Genomic DNA, 26,245 nt, shown 5'->3' with positions numbered 1-26,245 from the left:
CAGCGCATGCCTCCATAAGTGAAGACGTTTTCTAACTCTGAAATGGGCAGTGAAATAGCCATCAAAAAGAGCACGGTTTACAAGTACTTAGCGTCCTGAAGTGCTGCTCTTGGGGGCTGTTTGCGCTAACAACTTAAATAATTGAACCACTTTAAAAGCACCTTTATGGATCTCTTCTTTGGGAGTGGGAGTGCGAATGTGAGTGCTAATTCCGAGGCTCTTAAAGGCTCATTTTTCAGAAGGGCACAAAAATGCTTACTGCTCCTGTTTAGGACCAATGCTGGAAAATGTGTGGTCTGTAAGTGAACCATTTGGGCCAATCCCTGTATTATGGCAGCAGGTTGTGGAGATGTATTTAGACCAGCAGTTCCTACTGGGAACACAAAGTGTGAAGGGGAAACATGCACCTCCAAGCTGTGCATAAGGCCAGTCTTGACTGTACAGTTCCTTTACTCCCCCTACTCCCCCTTCATGTTTCACATGCTCTCTGCATGTTGATGATGTGGATTCAACCTACAACTCTGCTCTAGGCTCCCTGGATGCCCCCTGGTTTCCTCATAGCCTCAGCCCTTCCTCTGCTTTTTTTTTAATTTAAAAAAATAAGGAACTTCTCTCAGAGAGTTTCTTGATAAAGGTCATCATTTTTAAGAGACATCAGCGCATAGAACTGCAGAAAGAAATTTCAAATGACTACACACTAGTTCCAAACAAACCTATAAGCTTCGGTTATTTCTTTTTCAGCACTTCATCTGCCTCTCACAGCAGGCAACTTGCTTCCAGTATTAAAGGAGTGAGCTGTACTGCTTGGCTGTTTCTCTGTGTTCAGCACATCATTCATTAACATGTTATTACCTTTTTCTCTTTTGCTATGTGTTAAATTAGAGCTTTTAGCATTTGTGATTGGGTGGATGCTCTCACCCAGAATGTTCAGCAACAGTGAGAATGTGAAATATGCTTTTTTTGGTCTCCTTCCAGAGGGCAAAAACTCAATAAACCTAATTCACTATTGCTAAAATAGTTCTGGTGCTACAGTATATGGATTGGGGTGGTGAACATGGGTGGGAGTAATCTTTCAGAGAGGATAGCTGCACTGCAAAGGTATGGAGAGGAGCAGCATACGAAACTACTAATTCTGAGGTGTGCACTCCTATTCTCCAGGCATACACTCTGTGTATGAGTGTATGAGTGTGTAAGAGTGTATGCCTGGAGAATAGGAGTGAACACCTCAGAATTCGTTTTTTTTAGAGCAAAGAAAATTGAATATTACAGTGCCATGGGGGATAGGCATACTCGAGCTGCAGGGGAATTACCTGGTCCCGCCTTTCTCTCTCCCTCTTAGTACATAAGCAAGTGTGGAAGCTCAAGTCAATACATACCTATGTATGTTCAGCATTCCAGGTGCAAGGAGTGGAGTGTACCATGCTGCATAAAGTTCCTTCTGATATGTGGACTCTACCACCTCCCCCAGCACCACAGTCTAACCCCCCCCCCACTCCAGACTACTATGTGGCCTGGCTTGGCACAGATTATGTGACTTTTAATTGGATACTTTAACTTGTCACATTCAAGCAGTGGTATAACACACCTTGTGTGGACATAACTGTGATAAGGACAGTAGATTCTGGTGTAACTATTCCTTTTTGAATAGCAAAGGAATTTCAGAAATAGGCTGTAGACTGTCAGCACAATTCTTGCAGATTGCATGTAGGATGCTTGTTCGGTGCCTAGAGGTCTTGTCAGGCATGGCTCCAGCTCCTTGCTTCCACCAGATTACCTTGCATGCCTGGCTGCCTCCTTGGAGGATCGTGGAAACCAACAGACAAACTTGAACTGCTTGGAGCCAGGCTGTGTTCCGCAGAGGCAGCTACTTCAGTCTGTGGGTGTTGGGTGCCATCAAGAACAACAGAGTGACAATCCAATCCTATGGTTCACCCTCCCCACCAATGCAGCAACACCATATTTCACTGTTGCATCCTGGGGGGGGGGGGGGAGTTGTGGTGGTCTCCTCTGGATAAGGGAACATTCATCCCCTTACCCAAAGGTAAGCCTCCGCAGCATGGAGGGGTCTACTTGGAACTGTGCTAGTGAAATGGTACTTGGAGAAGGCTAGGACTTGGTGGCTGCAGCTGCTGCCAAACCTGCCCCTGTCCTGGAGCTGATCTGCCATCCCTTGCACCCAGATTTGGCAGCAAGAGATGGATTTGACCTATGGGGCACTATCCACTGGGACAATCTCAAATGAACACCATGAAAATGAACAGGAGCTCCTGTTCATTTTTGTGGGCTTCTGCAGAAGAAACTCCCAGTGAATTGTGCTCTATCCTGCTCCAACTCAAGTCTAGGCATGTGTGTACCTAAAAGCAAGTCACATTGTGGTCAGTGGGACTTACTCCTAGGAAAGTGTGTAGGATTGCAGCCTTCATTTTCTTCTGCTGGCATTAACATTATCTGGACCAGCACTAATTTTCTAGGATCCTTGTTTCTCTCCAAGACAACCGTGTCTTCCGGTTATATTGCTGTGAGATGGCACTGCTGCTAGAGGACATGCGTTGCAGGTTGAGCATGGGATTGCTCTATTGTTGGCAAATGAAATGCCCTTATCAACCTTCCAAGAACTTCATTTGTTTGTGGGGTTGCCCCTCCTCTCTGAAGTGCTCTCCTTAAATGTAAATGTAGAGATCTTTTCACAGGACAGTCAGGTGGAAGCAGAGCAGAAGCCCCAGCACAGGGGGATGCTAGTAGCAATGCTTATGTCATGAAAGAGGCATTAGTCCAGATGTGTAGAAAGGCAGAAGCCCAGACTTGCAAAAGCATTCTTTAAAAAAAGGACAGAAAGTGAGGCCTCAAAAGGGAGCACATCTTGCTTCATGCTCCCTGTGGGGGAGTTTTAGATAAGAAGAGGCCACATGCTGAATGTCCAGAGGCAGGTGGTGGTGGCAGAGAGCCAGGCCTGCTGGGTTCTGCTTTGCCCTATGCTATTGGGGGGAGGCAGGGTGGATCTCAGAAAAGAAGAACTTACACATGGTGACTCCTGGACTTACATCTGCCTGTGGCATGCAGGGATGGCTGCCACAAGGTTATTAATTCAAACGGCAGAATGTGTGAAGTGATACAGACCAGTCTTCCAGGCTCTGTTTTAAAGGCCTGCAGAAGCACTTGTTGCTATGTAATGGTTTTATTTTATGTATTTAATTCATTTATACACCACTTTTCATTTAAAAGTATCAAAGCAGCTAACCACATATATACACAATCTTTTTGTGGGAGTGGGGGAATGAATGTTTTAAAAAAAGTTCCAGAAGTGCTGTAGCTGTGTGAAAGGAAAGTTTGTATGATGTGTAGTTCATCCCTGTGCACAGTTATTGGAAGTCAGACTTGCTGAATTCAGGATGAACACAGGACTGCAACCTTTAGTATGGTCACCATTCAGTAGTTACCAGTGCTGGTCAGGCCATAATGTTCACGTGCCTATTGTAACAGTTCATTTTTAACTAAGATACATTTCATACTGTCAGGCATTGGCCATAAAGCACATATTCAGATGGTACAAATCTCACAAAACAAACATCAGATCCACATACTGTTGCCACAAGGTTTTCTTTGCATAAGAACATAAGAACAGCCCCACTGGATCAGGCCATAGGCCCATCTAGTCCAGCTTCCTGTATCTCACAGCGGCCCACCAAATGCCCCAGGGAGCACACCAGATAACAAGAGACCTCATCCTGGTGCTCTCCCCTACATCTGGCATTCTGACTTAACCCATTCCTAAAATCAGGAGGTTGCGCATACACATCATGGCTTGTACCCCATAATGGATTTTTCCTCCAGAAACTCGTCCAATCCCCTTTTAAAGGCGTCTAGGCTAGACGCCAGCACCACATCCTGTGGCAAGGAGTTCCACAGACCGACCACGCGCTGAGTAAAGAAATATTTTCTTTTGTCTGTCCTAACCCGCCCAACACTCAATTTTGGATGTCCCCTGGTTCTGGTATTATGTGAGAGTGTAAAGAGCATCTCCCTATCCACTCTGTCCATCCCCTGCATAATTTTGTATGTCTCAATCATGTCCCCCCTCAAGCGTCTCTTTTCTAGGCTGAAGAGGCCCAAACACCGTAGCCTTTCCTCATAAGGAAGGTGCCCCAGCCCCGTAATCATCTTAGTCGCTCTCTTTTGCACCTTTTCCATTTCCACTATGTCTTTTTTGAGATGCGGCGACCAGAACTGGACACAATACTCCAGGTGTGGCCTTACCATAGATTTGTACAACGGCATTATAATACTAACCGTTTTGTTATCAATACCCTTCCTAATGATCCCAAGCATAGAATTGGCCTTCTTCACTGCCACCGCACATTGGGTCGACACTCATCGACCTGTCCACCACCACCCCAAGATCTCTCTCCTGATCTGTCACAGACAGTTCAGAACCCATCAGCCTATATGTGAAGTTTTGATTTTTTGCCCCAATGTGCATGACTTTACACTTACTGACATTGAAGCGCATCTGCCATTTTGCTGCCCATTCTGCCAGTCTGGAGAGATCCTTCTGGAGCTCCTCACAATCACTTCTGGTCTTTACCACTCGGAAAAGTTTGGTGTCGTCTGCAAACTTAGCCACTTCACTGCTCAACCCTGTCTCCAGGTCATTTATGAAGAGGTTGAAAAGCACCGGTCCCAGGACAGATCCTTGGGGCACACCGCTTTTCACCTCTCTCCATTGTGAAAATTGCCCATTGACACTCACTCTCTGCTTCCTGGCCTCCAACCAGTTCTCAATCCACGAGAGGACCTGTCCTCTAATTCCCTGACTGTGGAGTTTTTTCAGTAGCCTTTGGTGAGGGACCGTGTCAAACGCCTTCTGAAAGTCCAGATATATAATGTCCACGGGTTCTCCCGCATCCACATGCCTGTTGACCTTTTCAAAGAATTCTATAAGGTTGGTGAGGCAAGACTTACCCTTACAGAAGCCATGCTGACTCTCCCTCAGCAAGGCCTGTTCGTCTATGTGTTTTGAGATCCTATCTTTGATGAGGCATTCCACCATCTTACCCGGTATAGATGTTAGGCTGACCGGCCTATAGTTTCCCGGGTCCCCCCTCTTTCCCTTTTTAAAAATAGGCGTGACATTTGCTATCCTCCAATCTTCTGGCACCGTGGCCGTTTTGAGGGACAAGTTGCATACCTTAGTCAAGAGATCTGCAACTTCATTCTTCAATTCCTTAATAACCCTTGGGTGTATGCCATCAGGGCCAGGTGACTTATTGATCTTTAATTTATCAATGAGGTCTGAAACATCTTCTCTTTTAACCTCTATCTGACTTAACTCCTCGGTCAGGAGGGGCCGTTCGGGCAGCGGTATCTGCCCGAGGTCTTCTGCCGTGAAGACAGATGCAAAGAACTCATTTAATTTCTCTGCCATCTCTAAGTCTCCTTTTATCTCCCCTTTCCCTCCCTCACCATCCAGAGGGCCAACCGCTTCTCTGGCGGGTTTCCTGCTTCTAACATATTTGAAGAAGCTTTTATTATTCCCCTTAATGTTGCTGGCCATGCATTCCTCATAGTCTCGCTTGGCCTCCCCTATCACCTTCTTACATTTCTTTTGCCACAGTTTATGTTCCTTTTTATTCTCTTCATTAGGGCAAGACTTCCATTTACGGAAGGAAGCTTCCTTGCCCTTCACAGCCTCTCTAACTTGGCTGGTTAGCCATGCGGGCACTCTCCTGGATTTAGTGGAACCCTTCTTTCTTTGCGGTATACACCTCTGCTGGGCCTCTATTACTGTTGTTTTAAGCAGCCTCCATGCACTCTGGAGAGACTGGACTCTTTTTACCCTCTCTTTCAACCTCCTTCTAACCAGCCTCCTCATTTGAGGGAAGTCCGCCCGTCGGAAGTCAAGGGTTTTTGTTAGAGATTTGCCTGGTATTCTTCCCCCAACGTGCACATCAAAACGGATCGCAGCATGATCACTGTTCCCCAATGGCTCAGTAACATTTACATCTCTAACCAGGTCCTGCGTACCGCACAAAATTAAATCCAGAGTCACCTGTCCTCTAGTGGGCTCCGTGACTAGCTGATGTAAGCCATTTGCATTTGCAGATGAAGTGAACTGAACACCCTACAAAACCATACTGACTGGAGACTGCCTTGCAATTTAGTCCACAAAATTAGTAGTCGTCCCCCGCCCCCCGTTTACACATGAGCTTTCCCCACAGACTTTTTTCCAGCATTTCCCCATCTTAAAAAGACAAAAACATGGTAGCCAACTACCATTACAGTAGTACTGCACAAAATAAATTCAAAATACAAAAATTTATTAACCAAAAATATTTGATGGAACTATGACTTTCAATAATTACAGGGTGTTGCCAGACATGGGGTAGTTGTGCTAAATTTCAATTGTTCATTGCAATCTAAGGACAGTTTATTCGAGTCAAAATGAATTTAAAGTAGTTAAATATCATAGCGAAACATGGGTAGTATCACACTGGTGTTTAATATTAGAAGAGTTTGAGTATTTATTTAGAAGTTTAGTGATGTTTTTGTGACCAGAAATATGCTGTAGGAACACAACTCTTGTTTACATATATCAATTAGCCTATGGTAAAATCGGTTTTGTTATACAGAGGGCTTCCCGTATTCACGGATCCCGTATCCACAGATTCAGTTATCTGCAGATTGGGTCTGTGGGGCCCCCATGTGCACCCCCTCTGGTGGCAAGGGGAGCTCTGCTTTCCTCACTTCCAGAGGGACTTCTGAGCCCGGCAGAGGCCACGGACATCTATCCACGGCCTTTGCCAGGCTCAGAATGAGCCGTAGAGGGAAAAAAAGTCACTTCCAATTTCTCCGTGAAACTGAAAGTGTTGTTCATTACGGGTTACAAGCCATGATGCAACCTTCTGATTTTAGAAATGGGCTACGTCAGAACGCCAGATGCAAGGGAGAGCACCAGGATGCAGGTCACTTGTTGTCTTGTGTGCTCCCTGAGGCATTTGGTGGGCCACTGTGAAATGCAGGAAGCTTGACTAGATGGGCCTTTGGTCTGATCCAGCAAGGCTCTTCTTATGTTCTTAATGTCTTAAAAAGCATTGAAAAAGTCACTGGTTTCACAGAGAAACCGGAAGTGACCTTTTTTTTTTTTTTTACCTCTAGGACTCAATCAGACCCTGGCAGAGGCTGCGGACAGATGTCTGCGGCCTCTGCTAGGCTCAGAGGAGTCTCTGGAGGTGAGGGGAGCAGGCGGAGGTGTTTGCCTATATCTGTGGTTTCCATTAACCATGGATATTCTGTTCTAGAACCCCTGCAGATTTGGGGGCACATCTGTACTGTTAAATTGTTTCGCTTAAAGTTGCAGTTTCCAAGAACCTTACTGACAACTGTTAGTGAGAACATGCTGTACTTGCAAGCAGTTTTACTTGTGAGTAAGTGAGCTAGCTTGGTATTTCCAGCTACATTGTTTCTTCTACCTACAGGTAATTGTGTAGAAAAGATTGCGGTGATGTGCTTTCTTTTTTTTGCTATGTCCACCTTTAGTCCCTCTTTTTTCCTGTGTGTATATGAACTGCAAATGGGGGGGGGGACAGCACAGGAACAAATGAGAGATGGGGGAACAAACATGGAATGAACTGGAACTGCTACAAGGGAGGCTCAGTGAAGACGTACCTTATGCCCCTAAGTGCTATGGGGAAGAGGCCTGGCTTCAGCAGTAGATTCTGTGCAAGGAAACAAGAGGAAGGAAGTGAGGCCTGCCTTCTGGTAGAGAAGCTGCAGCTGGTTCCCCCTTCTGGGAGTCTGCTGGGAACAGCAGCCAGGATCCTGCGGGGTGGGTGACACAAGGGGAAGGACAAAAAACAGCACAGTGCTGCAAGAGCAATGACCTCAGCAGCTCCTGCCTGTCAGAACAAATACAAACTGGCATCTTTGTGCTGGAGGCTCTTGGCTGCCTGTGTGTTTGCTTCTGTGGATCCATCTGCAGCCAGGACCAAGTGCAGCTAGACAGGAGATGGGGGAAGGGGTGCTCCTGAGATGTAGAGAGGAGATGCCCCAGGCAGTGCAGATGGGGGATTCTAATGTATATGGCCTCAGGAAGAAGAGCCCCTCCCTGCACAAGGGAGAGAATGGGACTCTTCCCCATCTCAAGCTCTGGTCTTCCACTAGGGTATTCAGCACCCCACTTCTAGCTACCTAGAGCAATGGCTGGGCTTCTTGTGGCCTATTTATAGATCTCGCAGTTCCTTGAGATGTCAGTTTTACTTTATGCATTTCCTTGCTTCTGCTCTGCTCTCTTTGTGTGGTTCTGCAAAATACATAATTTGGGGGAATTCACATTTTCAAAAAATACAAATTATTCAATTAAATTATATTTCAAATATGCATTAAATACTCTAAGGTATTTCAAATACTAATCTATTTGCAAACATTAACAATGAATAAAATTCTAAATACATCAATTCATTCAATAACACCCTTAATGTAAAGACAACTTGCATCCGTTTAATTTTAAACTGCTCTGCTGTGTACAACAGCAGTGTCTAAAAATCTGCTAGAAAACCCCACCCTACAGTGCTTTGTTTTCAGCATCAAGAAGGCATGAAGGACATTTCTCACAACATACAAAAATGCCAGTTAGAGAAGGGGAGAAAAAAATTCCGATACAATATTTCAGTGGCTCTCCAACTTTTTAGCACCATGACCTACTTTTTAAAATGACACTGTCAGAATCCACCTAGCTTTGTGTGACTTTTTTAAAGGTGATACCTTTTTTAAAGGTATCTAGAAATGTATTTGTTTGAAGAAGAAAAACAACCAATCCATTTCTAATAATGAGCACGAGCACCACCATCCTATCGATGTTCTGCCTTCCTCCCTTGACCCTTCCTCCAGGCAGGCAGCTATCTGAAAGAATGTGAGCAGCCTCAGAGCTGAATAAATATTGCACCCAAATTCAGGGAACAACACCCCCATACAAAAAAGATTACTTTGTCATGGGGCCATTCAGACTTGAGAAGCAACAGGAAGGAGAGCCTGCTTAATCCTTATCCTTTGTGTCTCCACTTTGATTTATCCCCTCCCAGTCTCCTATGGGGGGAGCTGCCTACCCTATGGGGTGCTGAATGCATGTTTTGAAATCCCATACTGCATTTTTAAAAACAGTGTGAAGTGTAAATGTGATAAACACCTGTTCAAGACACACACATCATGCAGGTACACTAGTCGGAGAGCTGGGATTGACTGCAGTTTCCTGGGATTGTATGGTGGCTGCCCCAGTCTTGTCTGTGTGCAATGTGTGAAGATGTTCCATGTCTGGAAGCCTTCGCTGGGTCTCGTCTTGGTGGAGAATGACAGAGAAGACACATGCACTTTTTAAAAAGCACTGCCCTTATTAGAATCCTGGTTTTCTCAGAAGGATAAATCATCCGGCTGAATTGGATTCAGTAGGGTAAGGTGTCTTTGATGAAAAAATCTTCCTGGATGTTTCCTGAAAAATAGAGAATTTGACAATCTCCCTAGACAGTTTGTTGCATTAGTGAAGTGCTCATTCAGATGACATTCCCACCACCCGCCACCTCTGTTGGTGCTACAAATAGCTAGCATTGAAGTAGAGGAGCGGGGATTGCCAGTTTGCCCCCCTTTTTAGAGGTACAGTATATTCATTTCATATCTGGGGAGGGTTGTGCACAACTAAGAACAAATTGTTTTTGTAGTTTTTTGGGGGAGGGGAGGGATGGCTGGAGACAAATAATAGGTTTCCGAGTGACAATCCTATACATATCTACTCAGAAGCAAGTTCCCTTGCATTTAATGACACTTACTCCCAGGAAATGATGCTTACTCCCAGGAAAACAAATATAGGATTTTAGCCCTAGTACTGTAGTTGTTGTGAGACTAGGCTGTGCATTGGGAAGTGTCCCATCTCAGTCTCATCCCTCCTTCATCTGTAATGAGAAGAGATCATACAGGGCCTACAGCAAGGTCCTGTATGTAAACCACTTTGAGCTTCCTATAAATGTTCCTCCTAAGCAGTAGGAGAGCTGAAAGTGGGTGTGTGGCTTCCTTGGATGTTTTCCTTTGTCCCCCTCTGCTTAAAACAGGGTTTTGAAAGCCTGTTTCTCAGATGCAAAAGTGGGGTGCCTGCCTGCCACAATGCTCTCTTTCAAACTGCTTTCTACACTCTGGGCAAAAAACAAAAGACAATTCCTCCAGCCCAAGCTCTCCAGGATAACTTTCTGGGAATGAGTGGGAAGAAGCAAAATGCTTTGAACCAAACCTAGTAAAGACTTCTCTACCAGATTTGGCTAAGGAGACTACTAGGTAACAACCCAATGGGAATCTCCCACTTTCAGCACTCTCTGGGATTAGGGGGCCTACTTGTAACTGGGGCACAGAGGCGCTGTGCATCCCTAAGCTCCTTACTCTCTTTCCAATTTGCTGCCAGAATGGAATACATTAACAGGGATGGCTGTCAGCAGCATAGCAAAATCCCAGGCAGGGAGGAGCATCGCCTGCTGATTAATCCCAAGCAGGCCTCCTGAATCACTGCCTCTAAATGCAGGCAGCTCTAGGCAGAGATTCCCACCCACCCCCGCCGCCAACACACACACAGAGCAGCAGCAGCGTGCAGAAAAATTCATTGCTGACACTTTGAAAGGAATGGCAGAAGCAAGTTCCATTGAACTTCAAAGCTGCTGCTCTGAAAACCCAGAGACCTGAGAAGAGATTTTGCACATGGGGTAAGAGGTGCTGCGGAGCTGCTTTAGTTAAGCACTTCACCTGTGGGAGGTAAACAGCCTTGCAGAGGCGGAGATAATGCTGCATATGATGGATTTGAGAGAAGCAAGGCTAGATTAAGGAAAATAGGACAAGCAGATGAATCCCAGACACCTTGTCTGTTGGAGGGGCTTGATGGAGCAGGATGGAGCTGTTGGAGATGAAGCCATGCAGCGTGATCAGCAAGCTGTTTGATGCACATTTCCCCCACTCACCCCCCCCCCACAGCTTGTGAAAAAAGCCTTTCCGTTACTCACTCTCATGACAGCCCATCCCAGTAGCACAAATGAGCTGATTCTTCTACCTGTGTTTTAGTGATCTTGTCGCTAAGGCCCAAGATGTCAAGAGAGGTGGCCTCTTTTTCCAGCGGTTCTCCTGGACTTTAAACCGGGCCTTGCAGAATAGCAGCTGTTTACTCAGTCAGACTGGCAACTATTGCTGCTCTAGGCACTCATCAGCGAGCTAGCTTCTACACTAGAATCATCCTGTCTGTTTAGCCAAATGCTGCACAAAGTAAGTTGAGAATGTTGCAGGGTGTTTTTCAGGGTGGATTTCATGGCTGCAGCCTGGCTGTGTGTAGACAAGCTGCCCCCTCCCAGCAGCACTTTATTCCTCCTCATTCGTTTCTGCTGGGCCGTCTGGTTGCAAAGTGAACACACAGCTGGCCTGTGGGGATTGAAAGGTCACTGGCTTCTCTTTCATCTCCCTTTTGATTTTTCTTTGACATCCGTTGCTTGCCTCTTCTGGGCTCAGCTGCCTTCCTCTCATTTCCTTCTTAAGCAGGTACACAACACTTCCTGGCTACCTTGGCAACTCCATGGCCCCATTTAGCATAGTATCACATCTCCAGATGTGGGACAGGCCCCCCTCCCTTTTTAAGACTGTTTAAGCTGAAGGTTCTTCTTACCTTCTTGCAGGACATGCTATACAACTCCACCAATTGGGGCATAATGTGGGACAGCCATAGCAGGGATGAGGAGTCAATGTATGCCATATCTTAACCTCCCAAGAGATGATGGACATGCTCCTGACACCAGAAAAATGCTAAGCCAATGACAAAGCTGGTGTAGGGAAAGGCAACCCTATAAGGGAAAAACAGCAGAAAATTGCATCTTCAGTTCTGCCCCAGGAGGAGTCCACACACAAACACCCAAGTGGGATCTCTGCCTTGTTTGTTCCTTTCCATTAGGGTGAGCCCCTGCCAGTTGGTGAGTCAATATCACTGGTGCAAGTCCACATTAGGATGATGACCAGGAAAGGGATTTGGATTTGGCAGGTGCCAATGCCTCTGAACCCACCCTAGACCCAATCTGCCCTCCTCCCTGCCCCATCTCCTCCCTGTTCCTCCCACTTCTGGCCCGTTTCACCCCCTTCCTGCCTTTCCTTGACCCCCCATGTGGTCTTACCTGTGGCAGCAGGCATCCCTGCCTGCTCCCATTGTCTCATGGACCCAGCTGCCTGCCGCTTCTGGCAGCAACCAGACCATGTTCTCCAGTGTTGTTGCATTCACAATAGCTGGAATGCATGTTATGCAACTGGAATGCACATTCCAGGTGCTGAGCAGATGGGCTGCAGGTCTGTGGTACAATTCAGCATTCTTGAAATGTGCCAAGGCCTTGACAGCCTTAAGGAGTGGCCGCCTGCCATAGATGAGTGTCCAACTGAGTGTCACTTGGTTTAGCACACTTAGGGTTCAATCCTCAGGGCTCAAATCCTATCATGGGCCAGCGCTGGCACTGAGCTCTAGTGCCAGTGCTAGGTATCATAAATGTCTCATGAAGCACATTTATGGCACCCTCCGTGTAGGGAGCACCAGAGCTGGCCCAACACTGGACAGATACTGCCCGGACAATGGTAAGAGCTCCGGGAGGTGGTGAAGGTCTTGGGAGTGAGGGGAGGCATTCTGGGGAGGGGGAGCAGAGCAGGCGGTTGAACCAGCCTGGGGGAATGTGACCAGTGAAGCTCTGCTCCACCATATCCTATACTCCATGTTGGGCTGCAAAGCCTGATACAGAGGTTCTCAATTCTATACTGGCAAAATAGCTGGCACAGACTTAAGAAGCCCCTTTGCTTCCTATTGCTTGAGAAGCCCCAACTTTCTTTGACTAATGCCATATTTTAAGAAACTTTACTAAGGTTCTAAGGCGGTGATTTTTAACCAGTGTGCTTGGGAGTTTGGGGGAGTTAATTTATTAATAGAGTCATTGAGGATGTGAGCCCTCCACTAGCAGTGCAGTGTGCCTTGCCAGTGATGGTAGTTTTAGCACCTTGTCAGAGTGCTGTGAGATTAAAAAATGGGGTTCTAAGGCTTGCAGCTGCCATCTGCTGGCCAAGTCGTGCAATGCAGACTGACACCTGGCAAGAAGATAGTCTCATATTACAACAAATTTATACATACTGTTATATACCACAAAAAAAAAAAAAAAGTTTACAGAGCATATATTTATTGCTTTGTTCAGCAATGGAAACTATTTTATGAACTATTTTTTGTTGTACAGCCAATACAGTATCATTCCTAAACTGTAAATATGCAGGAAGGGGCAGGAATGAGGATTACATGGCTGAAGTGAGATTTTCTATTTACCCACTGAAATCAATGGCTGCAGGTTCAGGACAAACCAGAGTATTTCTTCATGTGATGCAGAACTACCTTATGGAATTCACTGCCATGGACACTGGTTTAATGACCTTAAAAAAGAAAATTAGACAAAATTTTTGAGCTTGCAGGAGAGAGTTAGGCAGGGTGGACAAGGCCAGAAGGCATGTCTGGACCTTGTAGTAGATCTACTGAATGACCTGTAGGATGTACAGATGGGTAAAAGGGTTTCTGACTCCTCAACTGTTTAACAAGAGCAACAAGAACAAGGCTGTTGGAATCCCTGTTCTGCAAAAACCACAGAGCTTTGCAGCACCTTTGAAGCCCATGTATTTGTGCATAAGCTTTCAGGAAGTGGGGCCCTAGTCCTGGAAATGACATGTCAGAATAAATGTGATAGTCCCTTTGATAGTTTAAGGGACTTCCTTCTGATCTCTTGTAATTCTAATGTTGATTTTCAGGTCATCCCAGTGTATTGGTCCATAGGGCAGAGTAGGTAACTGCCTCCACCATAAGAACATAAGAACAGCCCCACTGGATCAGGCCATAGGCCTGTCTAGTCCAGCTTCCTGTATCTCACAGCGGCCCACCAAATGCACCACCACCCTGAGCCACCGTTTTGCACCTGGCTCCAGATGGTGGACTTTGGGGGTTCTAGTTAAAAAACAACACAGATCCTATAAATCTGAAGTCTGCCCACATGACTGGTTTAAAAAGTCCATGACTTGCCACATGACTGTGTGGCAAAAATCACATTAAAGTAAATCCATTTAAAAAAACAATGTCCCTTTGCTGGGCAATTTGAAAACAGCCTTGCTTACCTTTGTGAGGTAAGACAGAGGCATTAGGCAGATAATTCATCAATCAGTCTCTGTCCAGGTGCTTAGAAAGGCTTCACTCCAAGTCAGCTACCCCTCCCTTCACCCAGAAGGCAGTGCTGGGAAAGGATGCAAAGTGATTTTTCATTCTTTCATGTGCTCAGGGGGAAGGGAGAGGTCACTTGCCTTGGAGTGAAGCTGTTCTAAGTGTCTGGAGAGAGAATGATTGATGGATTGTCAGCCAGCTGCCCTCGCTGTCACATTAATGAGGCTATTGTTAAATGACTTTTCTCATCGCATTGAGATAAAACCATGGGTGAATAATTTGGTTATACCTATAGTAGCCCTGGGGCTTAACATTTCTTTCCTTTCTCATTGCAGAGGCTTCTTTGGTCTCTACTTTTAACATTTCTGGCTGGCTGTCCTTTTCCTTGGAAAGTCATCTGCTGAAGAACTGGTGTGCTGTTTGAAACCAAAGACCTGCTGCAACCCCCCCCCAAAAAGAAGCTCAAGCTGTAGGTATTGCATGGAGTCAACCAACTGCTAAATGGCATCAATCTCCAGCTTCATGGTTCGCTTTCTTCCTGTGTGTGATGGGAATACTTGTGAACCAGTCGAAGGGAGGAAAGGAGTCACACAGCATCCTGAAGACTTAATTGGTTCATTTTATGTCATGAGTCTCAGCTGTGGTTGGTGTGAGTAAGAATGTGTGTCTGTGAGAGTTGACCAGTCCTGCCACTTAATTTGCATACTCTGCAAATTGTATGGATCAGTTTGGGGGAATGGGAATGTGGCAACCCTGGCATACACCTGAGCATGGAATGAACCCAGCTCTCCCCAATCCCTACACACTACTCAGAAAGCAGAGGGTCTGACAGCCAACTCTTATAGTTCATATAGTGCAGCCTGAGTGCCCCGAGAACAAAGTCCCAGGTCCATGCCTGTTGTGCCACAACCAAATCACATGGGCAAGACTGTGGCATGGCCATGTTCACACACCAGTATCCAGAAGATTGCAGATGGTGGAGGGGGCTTTCCTTTCATCAGTTACCTTACCCAAACAGAAGCCACCAACTATCTCTTGCTTCCCTCTACTTGAAAAGCAGGCAGCTTGGGGCCAGAGGGAAACTTGGATGAGAGGAAGTTTAAAAAGAGTAACTCTAATTTAGATGGGATTTGAACCTTCCACCAGTTCTCTATTGCAAGATCTCAGGACCCTTAGAGCTACATGATAGGCAGCAAATAAACAAGTAAAGCTTTCACTCTTGCTTGATTTCCAGGCAGGGTAGCCTGTGTGCACTCAGTGTTTGCTCCTCATCACAGAACAGCGAAAAGCACAGAGAGAAAGGGCCAACCATGCAAGTTCCCAAGTTCTGCAGCAGTCAAGGAAGCAGAGCAGGACAGAACACAAGGGTATCAGTGCTGCAGCTGTTCTTCCATTCAGCCTCAGCCTGACTTTGTTCTCTAAGGTAAGCTGTTTTATTTTTCATGTTACCAATAAAGGATGGAGGCTGAGAGAGCAGCCTACCATCCTGAAATGCCTTCTTCACCGCCTCCTCTTGGACATCTCTCCTACACACAGCCTCCACGAAAGGCAAAAGGTCTCGTGGAACATTCAACGCTGTCGGTGAGTTTTTGTCAATATGATCAAACCATCGACTGTTGAGTGTACCCTGTGGCCTGAGCAGCAGCTGGAAGTGAAGGAAGGCTTGCCAAATGGCCAGTGCTTGGCCAGGTGGAGGGAGCAAGAACAAGGCTTACTTAAGCCACACTGTGCTCAGCCCACAGATATGTATGGGAGGATCATGTATACATATAACATCCATACCGGGTAAGATGGTGGAATGCCTCATCAAAGATAGGATCTCAAAACACATAGACGAACAGGCCTTGCTGAGGGAGAGTCAGCATGGCTTCTGTAAGGGTAAGTCTTGCCTCACCAACCTTATAGAATTCTTTGAAAAGGTCAACAGGCATGTGGATGTGGGAGAACCCGTGGACATTATATATCTGGACTTTCAGAAGGCGTTTGACACGGTCCCTCACCAAAGGCTACTGAAAAAACTCCACAGTCAGGGAATTAGAGGACAGGTCCTCTCGTGGATTGAGAACTGGTTGGAGGCCAGGAGGCAGAGAGTGGGTGTCAATGGGCAATTTTCACAATGGAGAGAGGTGAAAAGCGGTGTGCCCCAAGGATCTGTCCTGGGACCGGTGCTTTTCAACCTCTTCATAAATGACCTGGAGACAGGGTTGAGCAGTGAAGTGGCTAAGTTTGCAGACGACACCAAACTTTTCCGAGTGGTAAAGACCAGAAGTGATTGTGAGGAGCTCCAGAAGGATCTCTCCAGACTGGCAGAATGGGCAGCAAAATGGCAGATGCACTTCAATGTCAGTAAGTGTAAAGTCATGCACATTGGGGCAAAAAATCAAAACTTTAGATATAGGCTGATGGGTTCTGAGCTGTCTGTGACAGATCAGGAGAGAGATCTTGGGGTGGTGGTGGACAGGTCGATGAAAGTGTCGACCCAATGTGCGGCGGCAGTGAAGAAGGCCAATTCTATGCTTGGGATCATTAGGAAGGGTACTGAGAACAAAACGGCTAATATTATAATGCCGTTGTACAAATCTATGGTAAGGCCACACCTGGAGTATTGTGTCCAGTTCTGGTCGCCGCATCTCAAAAAAGACATAGTGGAAATGGAAAAGGTGCAAAAGAGAGCGACTAAGATGATTACGGGGCTGGGGCACCTTCCTTATGAGGAAAGGCTACGGCGTTTGGGCCTCTTCAGCCTAGAAAAGAGACGCTTGAGGGGGGACATGATTGAGACATACAAAATTCTGCAAGGGATGGACAGAGTGGATAGGGAGATGCTCTTTACACTCTCACATAATACCAGAACCAGGGGACATCCACTAAAATTGAGTGTTGGGCGGGTTAGGACAGACAAAAGAAAATATTTCTTTACTCAGCGCGTGGTCGGTCTGTGGAACTCCTTGCCACAGGATGTGGTGCTGGCGTCTAGCCTAGACGCCTTTAAAAGGGGATTGGACGAGTTTCTGGAGGAAAAATCCATTATGGGGTACAAACCATGATGTGTATGCGCAACCTCCTGATTTTAGGAATGGGTTAAGTCAGAATGCCAGATGTAGGGGAGAGCACCAGGATGAGGTCTCTTGTTATCTGGTGTGCTCCCTGGGGCATTTGGTGGGCCGCTGTGAGATACAGGAAGCTGGACTAGATGGGCCTATGGCCTGATCCAGTGGGGCTGTTCTTATGTGATGCTGAAAGTTTTGCAGTGGAAAGCTGGTATGAAGGTTGTTTTTGCAACAGGCAGTGAAAAGTTGCTTTGCTTCGATCACTTTGTAATGTACATGCAACACCTACATTGGCCAGGATGCTTATTCACATTGCAAAAAAACCACTCTAAGCCACTGTCTTGTTTGCATTGAAACTGATCCATGCATTCAATTACATGGCAGGAAAAGAGGCTCTGGTGGTGATTTAAGACTGACTTATGGAAATGCTTGAATAGGTGTTCCTGCATGTGCATGCATTCATCCCTAGTTTCCCCATTGTTCTCTAGGAAACCCAGAAACTGGAAGGAGACTTTTAAATACTCCATGACTGTTTCCTCTATAATCTTTTTGTGCTTCCCCTTCACCTGCTATGATGAGCAGGACTCCAGCTAGGCTGCACTGGGGGACATGATTGAGACATACAAAATTATGCAGGGGATGGACAGAGTGGATAGGGAGATGCTCTTTACACTCTCACATAACACCAGAACCAGGGGACATCCACTCAAATTGAGTGTTGGGAGAGTTAGAACAGACAAAAGAAAATATTTCTTTACTCAGCATGTGGTTGGTCTGTGGAACTCCTTGCCACAGGATGTGGTGATGGCATCTAGCCTGGACGCCTTTAAAAGGGAATTGGACAAGTTTCTGGAGGAAAATCCATTACGGGGTACAAACCATGATGTGTATGTGCAACCTCCTGATTTTAGAAATGGGTTATGCCAGAATGCCAGACGCAAGGGAGGGCACCAGGATGAGGGCATCTGGTGTGCTCCCTGGGGCATTTGGTGGGCCGCTGTGAGATACAGGAAGCTGGACTAGATGGGCCTATGGCCTGATCCAGTGGGGCTGTTCTTATGTTCTTATGGATGACAGAACTGCAAAGGGAGATACTACAGTGAGTTGCCTCCTCTCCCATCTCTGGATTGGAAGGTGGCCATCCAGGGTATTTCTCATTGTCCTCTTTGCTGTTATGCCACTAAGGCCCAAATCCTAACCAACTTTTCCACACTGGCATAGCTGTACCAAGGGGCATGTGCAGCATCTTGCAGTTGGGTGGCAGTCAATGAGGCCTCCTCAAGGTAAGGGGATGTTTGTTCCCTTACCTTGGAGTTGCATTGCCCTTATAAGTTGGTCAGAATTACTCCCGAACATTTTAGACTGTCAGATCCTTGGAGCAGGGAGAGCTGCATGAGATTTGGCAAGTCTTCTTTTAAGCACTGCAGTATAATCTCCTAGGTAGGAATAAGAGGGAAGTTCTTGGGGGGGGGGGGAAATATACCTCTGGAAGGATTTTTGATATCTTATCAAAATTATAGGTTACTTATGCAGGTAATTTCAGTAGAGTGCCCCTGGGGTTGTGAGCTCAGTTTGGCACATGCCTGAAACATGTAGTTTGGGAGCAAAAAGCTGCAGGAGGTTGGCTGCCCCTCTCCCTAAATGAGGCATTAGCACTTCTGTTTTTACAGTGGTTCCCAAACTGTGAGCCATGGCTCCCTGGGGAGCCACGGAATCTTTGAAAAAACCTGCTGCCCTATACAATGTATATGATTGTAGCCCTAATGGGGAGCTGTAGTCAGTGGCCCAGTAGGTCAAGGGAGCCTGTTGAAAAAGTTTAGGAACCACTGGCTTTTTAGTATTAAACTGAACTAGGTTTCTTGCAAGCTGCCTTGGGAGCCCAGTTTTTGCCTAGCACATTTCCAACATTAAAAAGAAATTATAGTCCTCTGATTTTTTCCAGGTCAGCTTTCTTTGGGGAGACATCAGAGGAGATGTGGGGGGTGCCCTCCCATTTGCATCCTGGAAGTACATCTTTCAGGACACCGGAGGGATGCACTGATGTGAGAAGCTGATGTCTGTCAGACCTGCATTTTCCTTCAAGGAGGCAGGCGGAGAACTTCTGCAACCCTCCCATCTGAGTCCAGAACTGTATACAGCAGAAGTTTGCATGGATATGGATGTGAACAAGAATTTTTAACATCAGTGATGCTATCTCAGTGTCCTGGTTTTTGCTTCTGTAAGTCAAACTCCAGACCAGTAAAGCACCACTGCAAGGAACTTCCCACTTTATTTTGAACATATTTTGCCCTAAATAGTGGGGGGAAGTGGAAAATGTTGTTATTAATAATAATACAAAGACCTGGAAATTGAAATACAGTGGGGAAAAGAAAACAACCACTACCCTACTGTCAATGGTGCACTAGGTGCAAACCCTAAGGCCCTGAAGAAATAACTGGCCAGAACAGGCATTGACAAGATAACAACTGCAATGTGCTGCACTCCTAGGAACACCAAACATTATATGGCAATATCTCACCAGTTCTTAAAGTCTTGGGTAGAGTTGGAACTAGTGAGTATCCCGACATCCCAATCAAAACATCTGGTGAATTGTGACGGCATTGTATCATTATGTTTGTCATCATTCTGTCTTCTGCAACTCCATAGTGCTCAGCCTTGATGCAATTACAAGTAATGTTTCATGTTCCCAACTTGTTTTTGTAAATTGCAATGTATGCTCTGACAGGGTTGGAATATTTTTGTACCCCAATTGCCCTGAATGGGAAATTGAAACTGACTGGCATCTGCTCAGAAATGTTTGAGTGTACAAAGATAACATAGTAATTGACACAGTTAGTTTTGCTGCTGTTCTGTTCCTGTACTATGGAAAGAAAATGTGATACAATTATTACATTGATTTCAATGAGGAAAATCCTAATTCATTCCAAGGTCACCCTAAAATCATGCTAAACACCTAGTAGCATAAGAAAAAGGTTGCACAACACCGTAAAATAGAATAAAATTATATTATTAACATTATACTGCATCAATAAAGTGTTAGACTGGACAATGAAAATGTTTCAGAATTTCTAGCATCACATAATGAGGTTTAGCGCCTCAAGCTTTAGTTGCAAACTTTGAGCAACTCTCTTACATTCCACTTGTTTTTCCACTTTTCCCATGATGCTTTTTTGTCTTTCTTTAGGAGCTATATTCACAGTAATTTATGGAAACACAGAATGAAACAGGGTACACTATAAAAGGGAGTGTGTAATACTCCTGTATCCATGGCTCAGGCCCCATTGCCCTCCCATGCACCCCCTCTGGAGACGAGGGGAGCTCCCCTCTCATCTGGAGGGTCCTCTGAGCCCAGCAGAAGCCACAAACATCCTTCCATGGCCTCTCCCGGGCTCTGACAGAGCCTGATAGTGAAAAAAGTCACATCTGGTTTCCTCCATAAAACTGGAAGTGACTTTTTAATGCCTTATAGGGCATTGGGAGACCTGGGGAAGCCCTTCCTTGGGCATCACTATGCCTTCTAAGGCATTAAAAACATCGCTTCCAGTTTCATGGAGGAAACTGGAAGTGCTTTTTTTTTCCACTGTTCACCTCCAGAGACAAGAAGAGCTGAGCTTCCCTCTGGAGGTTGGGGCAGGGGGGAGGTATTTGCCCATGTCTATGGTTTCACTTAACCATGGAAGGTAGACCTTCAATTGGGAGGTAGACCTTGCCTTGGCCCCACCCCCATTTCTTATAGCAAAAATCTTAGTACACCTCAGATGGGATGGTCTTAATATGTGCAGTATGGATAAATGAAAATCTGTATAGTAAAAATACTTATAAAGACGGAATTGGGTAAAAGCAATGCTAATTTGCAAAGCCCTGAAGTGCTTAATATGAGCCTTTTCTTTTGTTCTAAAACTCAGCATGGCATCCTTTTGCTGGAACATCTCCTCCCTTGGAATAGAACTTAGAAAGTCACAATCAACATTCATTCTGTCGGTGGGTTGTGATGCTGGAGGAGAAGCTCACTGATCAGTGAATGCAACTGTGGCTGGAAGAGACACTTGGTCAACACATTCTTGGGAACTGTAGAGCAAGTAGGTGTTTCTTACACTGACAAAGAGTCTTGTGGCAAAGAGTCTTGTGGCACCTTGAAGACTAACAGATGAATGGAAGCATGAACTTTAATAGCCACTAGGCAGACAAAGACGTTTCTTGTAGTGGCTTGTCATAATCTGTGTAAATGATGAAGGACATGCCTTCTCCCACAGGGCCATGTTTTGCTAGAACAGTTCACACAATAGCTTGCACTTGTACTTTAAAAAAAAAAAAAAAAGAGTCCTGCATTCCCTTTAGGACCATTGGCCTAGGAGAGAGCCTCTGGAGGGTCAGTCAACATAGCATCTCAGTGAGTGGCAGGGACCCATTCAGGGATAGGATGGGCTTACGGCCTACTACCACCCATTTTCAGTGCAGTGTTTGCAAGAAGAAATGTAAAGTATATAATAAAAAATAAAGATGTGTAATCAATAAAAGGATTGTGCAAGTGTTGTGTCTGTTTTGAAACAACATAGTGAAAGAAACTCAAAAGAGCAGCCAAGGTAAGCAAGGTTCAGGGATGCAAGGGGGTGGCTTTGTTCACCAAAAATGTTTCCTCTTCCCTTAGAGCAGGGGTGCTCAAACCCTGGCCCTGGGGGCCCTCGAGGCCTCTCAATGCGGCCCTCAGGGGGCCCCCAGTCTCCAATGAGCCTCTGGCCCTCCGGAGATTTTTTGGAGCCCATGCTAACCCGACGCAACTGCTCTCAGCGTGAGGGTGACTTGTTTGACCTCTTGCCTGAGTTGTGGGATGAGGGCTCCCTCCACTGCTTGCTGTTTCACATCTGTGATGCAGTAGCGGCAGCAAAAGAAAGGCCAGCCTTGCTTTGTGCAAGGCCTTTTATAGGCCTTGAGTTATTGCAAGACCTTCATTCATTCATATAAGTTCATCTTTAATATATTGATTTATGTAAACTAATGTAAATTTATTCAAATTTTAAATGTGAATTAATTCTTCCCCCCCCCCCCCGGCCTCCGACACAGTGTCAGAGAGATGATGTGGCCCTCTTGCCTCAAACTTTGGACACCCCTGCCTTAGAGCATGCTGAGAGATATGTTTAAGGAAAACTAGATACTCTAAAATGTCTGTGAAAACAAGGAGGTGTTATGCTGCAACTTTTTGTGTTTTACTTACCCTGCCAACTACTGGCAGCTTTCAATTTACATGGGGGTTAAGTTTCTGCAAAATGGCATGCATATCAAAAATGGGCAAATCATAGAATCCTATCCTCTGTGTCAGGCTGCAAAGGTTCTCAAAATAGCCTGCGGAGACTTGAGGCCCTATTGTGGGGCTTGGAACGTTCCTCAGGGGAAAGGGACAAAAGTCCAACAGAGGTGCTGCTGGATACAGCGGTAGCAATTTGGGCACTGCTGCACCTGGTGGCGCAGTCAGGAATAAGACTGGGCTGTGAGGCTCTTCCAATCATGCCCTGTTAGTTCAATGTACACATGCAGCCCTAACAAACTCTACAACCCCCACTCCCACCAGTTCATTCAGTACAAGGCAGGAGGAGATTATAACAGGCAAAGATGTAACATTAAGGGTATTCCCCCCCCCACACACACACACACAAGAGAGCTTGAGGAGAGGCCAAGGATTCAGGATGATCAATGATCATGTGAATCACAATAAGCCCACTTTGCAGTCATCGCACTTCCAGGATTAATTTTCCAATTGCACTATTTCAAAAACAGGCAAATTAAGAGCATGCAACTTCCAAAATGAAGGTTGCTAGAGTAAAAGCGGGGGTGGGGGGAGGTAAGTAGCAACACTTATTCATCAGTGTAGACATTCTGGTTTGAATTCTTTCCTGGAAGTTCTACAACCAAGCAGGTGGTAGTTAATGATGAATTAGTCAATAATGTCACATATACTTAAAGGCACTTACATCTTTGGGTACAATCTCCTAGAGTGCTAGACTCTGATAAATCCAAATGAAATTCATGTTCAAATGAATGTTCACACCCTATGAAATAGACTGGCAGTATGTTCAGGACCAACAAACAGAAGTTCTTCAGATCACACAGAGTTAAGTTACAGAATTTAAAATAACATGTCCTCACAATGGCTGCTAGCTCGAAGGGCTGTAGAAAAGGGTTACAGAATTTATTGAAAGATAGTTTTATTAATGACATTTAACTGTGCTAAAAATGGAACCTCCCCATACAGAAGTAGTGTACCTCTGAGTACCAGTTGCTGAAAACAAACAACAGGGAAGGCCTGCCTTTATGGCTGTCCAGAGAAACCTGGCTGGCCACTATTGGAAACAGAATACTGAGTCTTTGACCTGCTCCAGTAGGAAAATATATTCTTATAATGTTTTCTGTGCAAGCCCCACTGAGATGAATGGGAGGTATGCAAGAGTCTATTTCAGTGGGAACATAAGAAAAGCCCTGCTGGATCAGGCCAAGGTCCAGCTTCCTGTTTCCCAGAATGGCCTATCAGCTGCCTCTGGGAAGCCCACAAGCAGGACAAAAGGCTGACTTGTCTCCCACCACTGCTCCCTTACAACTGGCATTCAGAAGCATACAACCATTGGATCTGAAGATAGTGCTAAGACCTATCATGACTGCCATGGACAGCCTTCCCCTCCATGACTCCATTCAATCTCCTTTTAAAGTCATCCAAGCCAGTGGCCACCACCACCTCCAGTCATTTTGACTACCTACTTTTTCCAGCTCTCAATATCCTACAATATCCTTCTTATGGTGCAGCAATCAGAACTGGATACTATACCAAGTGTATTTGTATAGGAGCAATATAATATTAGCAGCCAGTTCTCAACCTCTTTTTCATGCAGAATTTGTTTTCTTTGCCACTGTGACACACAGAATTGACATTTCATGTTGCTAGCCTCCACCAGTCCAAGATTTTTCCCCTGGTTTGTTACCAACAGCTTAAATCCCCCATATATAGAGAAAGCTGGAATATTTTTGCCCAAGTGTTGGGCAAAACTTACACTTATTAACACAACTGTACTTGCCATTGGGTTACCCATTCACCTTAGTTGGAGAGATCCTTTTGGATCCTTTCACAATCTGCTGTAGTTTTAACCACCCTGATCAGTATGGTGTCACTTGCAAATTTGGCCACCTCAGTGTTTACCCCTAACTCGAGATCATGTATGAATAAATTGAAAAGCACCAGTCCCAAGACAAATCCCTGACAGACCACAACTTCTTATTTTCCTACTAGGGAAGATTGCCTATTTATTCCTACTCTCTATTTCCTATTCTTTGAGCAGTTACCAATCCATAAAAAGACCTGTTATTTTATTCCATGACTGCTAGGTTTACACAAGAGCCTTTGGTGAGAAACCAGTTTGAAAGTCCACTTTTGACTTAGTCTGCTATACATGTAGTTATATACCACCTATATACATACAGAATAATTTCCTACTGAGTTGTTCCCTTTGTTATTGATAAGTCCCAGGAGGTCTGAGTTCTGATGGAAGTGGGAAGCGTGGGAAACCGCTTTTAGGAATCATTTTATACACTGTTAATAATAATAATAATAATAATAATAATAATAATAATAATAATAATAATAATAATTTCTCTGAACTGGGTTTGTTGCAAGGCCTCATCACTTGGTTTGCCTCTGTTGGAGAGGGTTTACGCTTGCAGGTGAATAGCTGTTTCAGATTAAAGTCCTGCCTGCAAGCATGTTCAGGCCTACCAAATACCTGTGTGACATAAATATCATCATCCAAAATGGGCTGCAGGTCACACTTCTTTAAAAGGACCTTTGACATGCATGCTGTGGCCCATTCAGTTGTTTATAAGAATAGACCATCAGTATGGAACTGGTCAGAAACGGGGGTCCCTAAATGCCTTTGAGCTGAAATGGAAGATGGGAAAACACTACTTTCCCCCCCCAGAATCCCCCATTTGTGTCTCTGGTGGACCTGCCACCTTCTCCTACCAAGGGTTCTCCCCCAAACGGATTAGAAAGATCAGAGATCAGTAGTAAGGCCTGACTTTGACTTCCTTGCCCCCCACTCCCTATATGCTGTGTGGATAAACAAAGTCAGGAGACACACAGCCTGGAGTCCTTGACCAGGAGATCACCAGAAAACCACCCCAAACACACAAGGATTAAAAAGCAGACCCATACAACCAGATAAAATGGGGGTGGGGGGCCTCCAAAAGAACAACAGAAACCACACAGCCCTAAACTGTGTAGAAAACACAACATCCAGAGCAGCCATTTTCAACCTTTTTCAGCTCACAGCACACTGACAAGGCACTAAAATTGTCAAGGCACACTACCATAGTCTTTCGAGACTGAAGGTTGCCAACTACTTCAGTTAATTAATTGTTAGTTAATATAATTAATACAATTATACTATTGCTTGACAAAAACTCACAAGAAGCTTGGAGAGGAAAGGATATGTGATTGTGCAAAGGATGAAAAATGTTATGCGAGAAAGTGCTGGCAAAGAGAGGTCAGACTGAGCACATAAGGAGAGCTGTGGGGCAATGAAGAGGCCTGAGTGCAACAACTACAGGATTCAGCTGGAGTGGGGGGAAGAGAGAACGAAGCAGGTGATTCTGAACCTTTGTAGCAACTGTTACCCTGCACATGCCTGATCTCATCTGATCTCAGAAGCTAAGCAGGGTCAGGCCTGGTTAGTACTTGGATGGGAGACCGCCTGGGAATACTGGGTGCTGTAGGCTTATACCATAGTCTTTCGAGACTGAAGGTTGCCAACCAAAGGAAGGTGCGGAGGAGTGAAGGGAGGGACAGTAAGAGAGGTACTGACTGCGATTATGAGATTTGGGGGGCAAAAGGGAGTGGGGTGGGGAGAAGTGCCAATTGCGTTCTCCTGTATTTAAGAAAAAAAAGTGTGACCAAAAGCCCAATCCTAGGCATGTCTACTCAGAAGTA

At 45.4% G+C, this 26,245-nt stretch overlaps 1 long non-coding RNA gene and 1 pseudogene across 2 annotated transcripts in view; both read left to right on the top strand.

Moving 5' to 3' along the window:
• The window catches only part of LOC136642030 (uncharacterized), a 37,147-nt gene extending 15,358 nt beyond the window's left edge, over window positions 1-21,789 (top strand). The window contains exons 3-5 of one of the 2 annotated variants that reach the window (XR_010793945.1): window positions 14,563-14,696; window positions 15,462-15,650; window positions 21,183-21,789. This is a non-coding gene — a long non-coding RNA (uncharacterized lncRNA). Of the gene's footprint in view, window positions 1-14,562; window positions 14,877-15,461; window positions 15,651-21,182 lie in introns of both variants that reach the window. The other variant, XR_010793944.1, reaches the window with a different exon arrangement.
• Window positions 21,790-25,914: 4,125 nt separating this feature from the next.
• Window positions 25,915-26,034, top strand: LOC136643125 (5S ribosomal RNA; annotated as a pseudogene).
• The last annotated feature ends 211 nt before the right edge of the window (window positions 26,035-26,245 follow it).

This window comes from Tiliqua scincoides, chromosome 2 (genome assembly GCF_035046505.1).
Source record: "Tiliqua scincoides isolate rTilSci1 chromosome 2, rTilSci1.hap2, whole genome shotgun sequence".
In the NCBI taxonomy this organism is placed as follows: Eukaryota; Metazoa; Chordata; class Lepidosauria; order Squamata; family Scincidae; genus Tiliqua; species Tiliqua scincoides.
The sequence above is the reverse complement of the archived record's forward strand: the minus strand, read 5'-3'. Positions and strand labels throughout refer to the sequence as shown.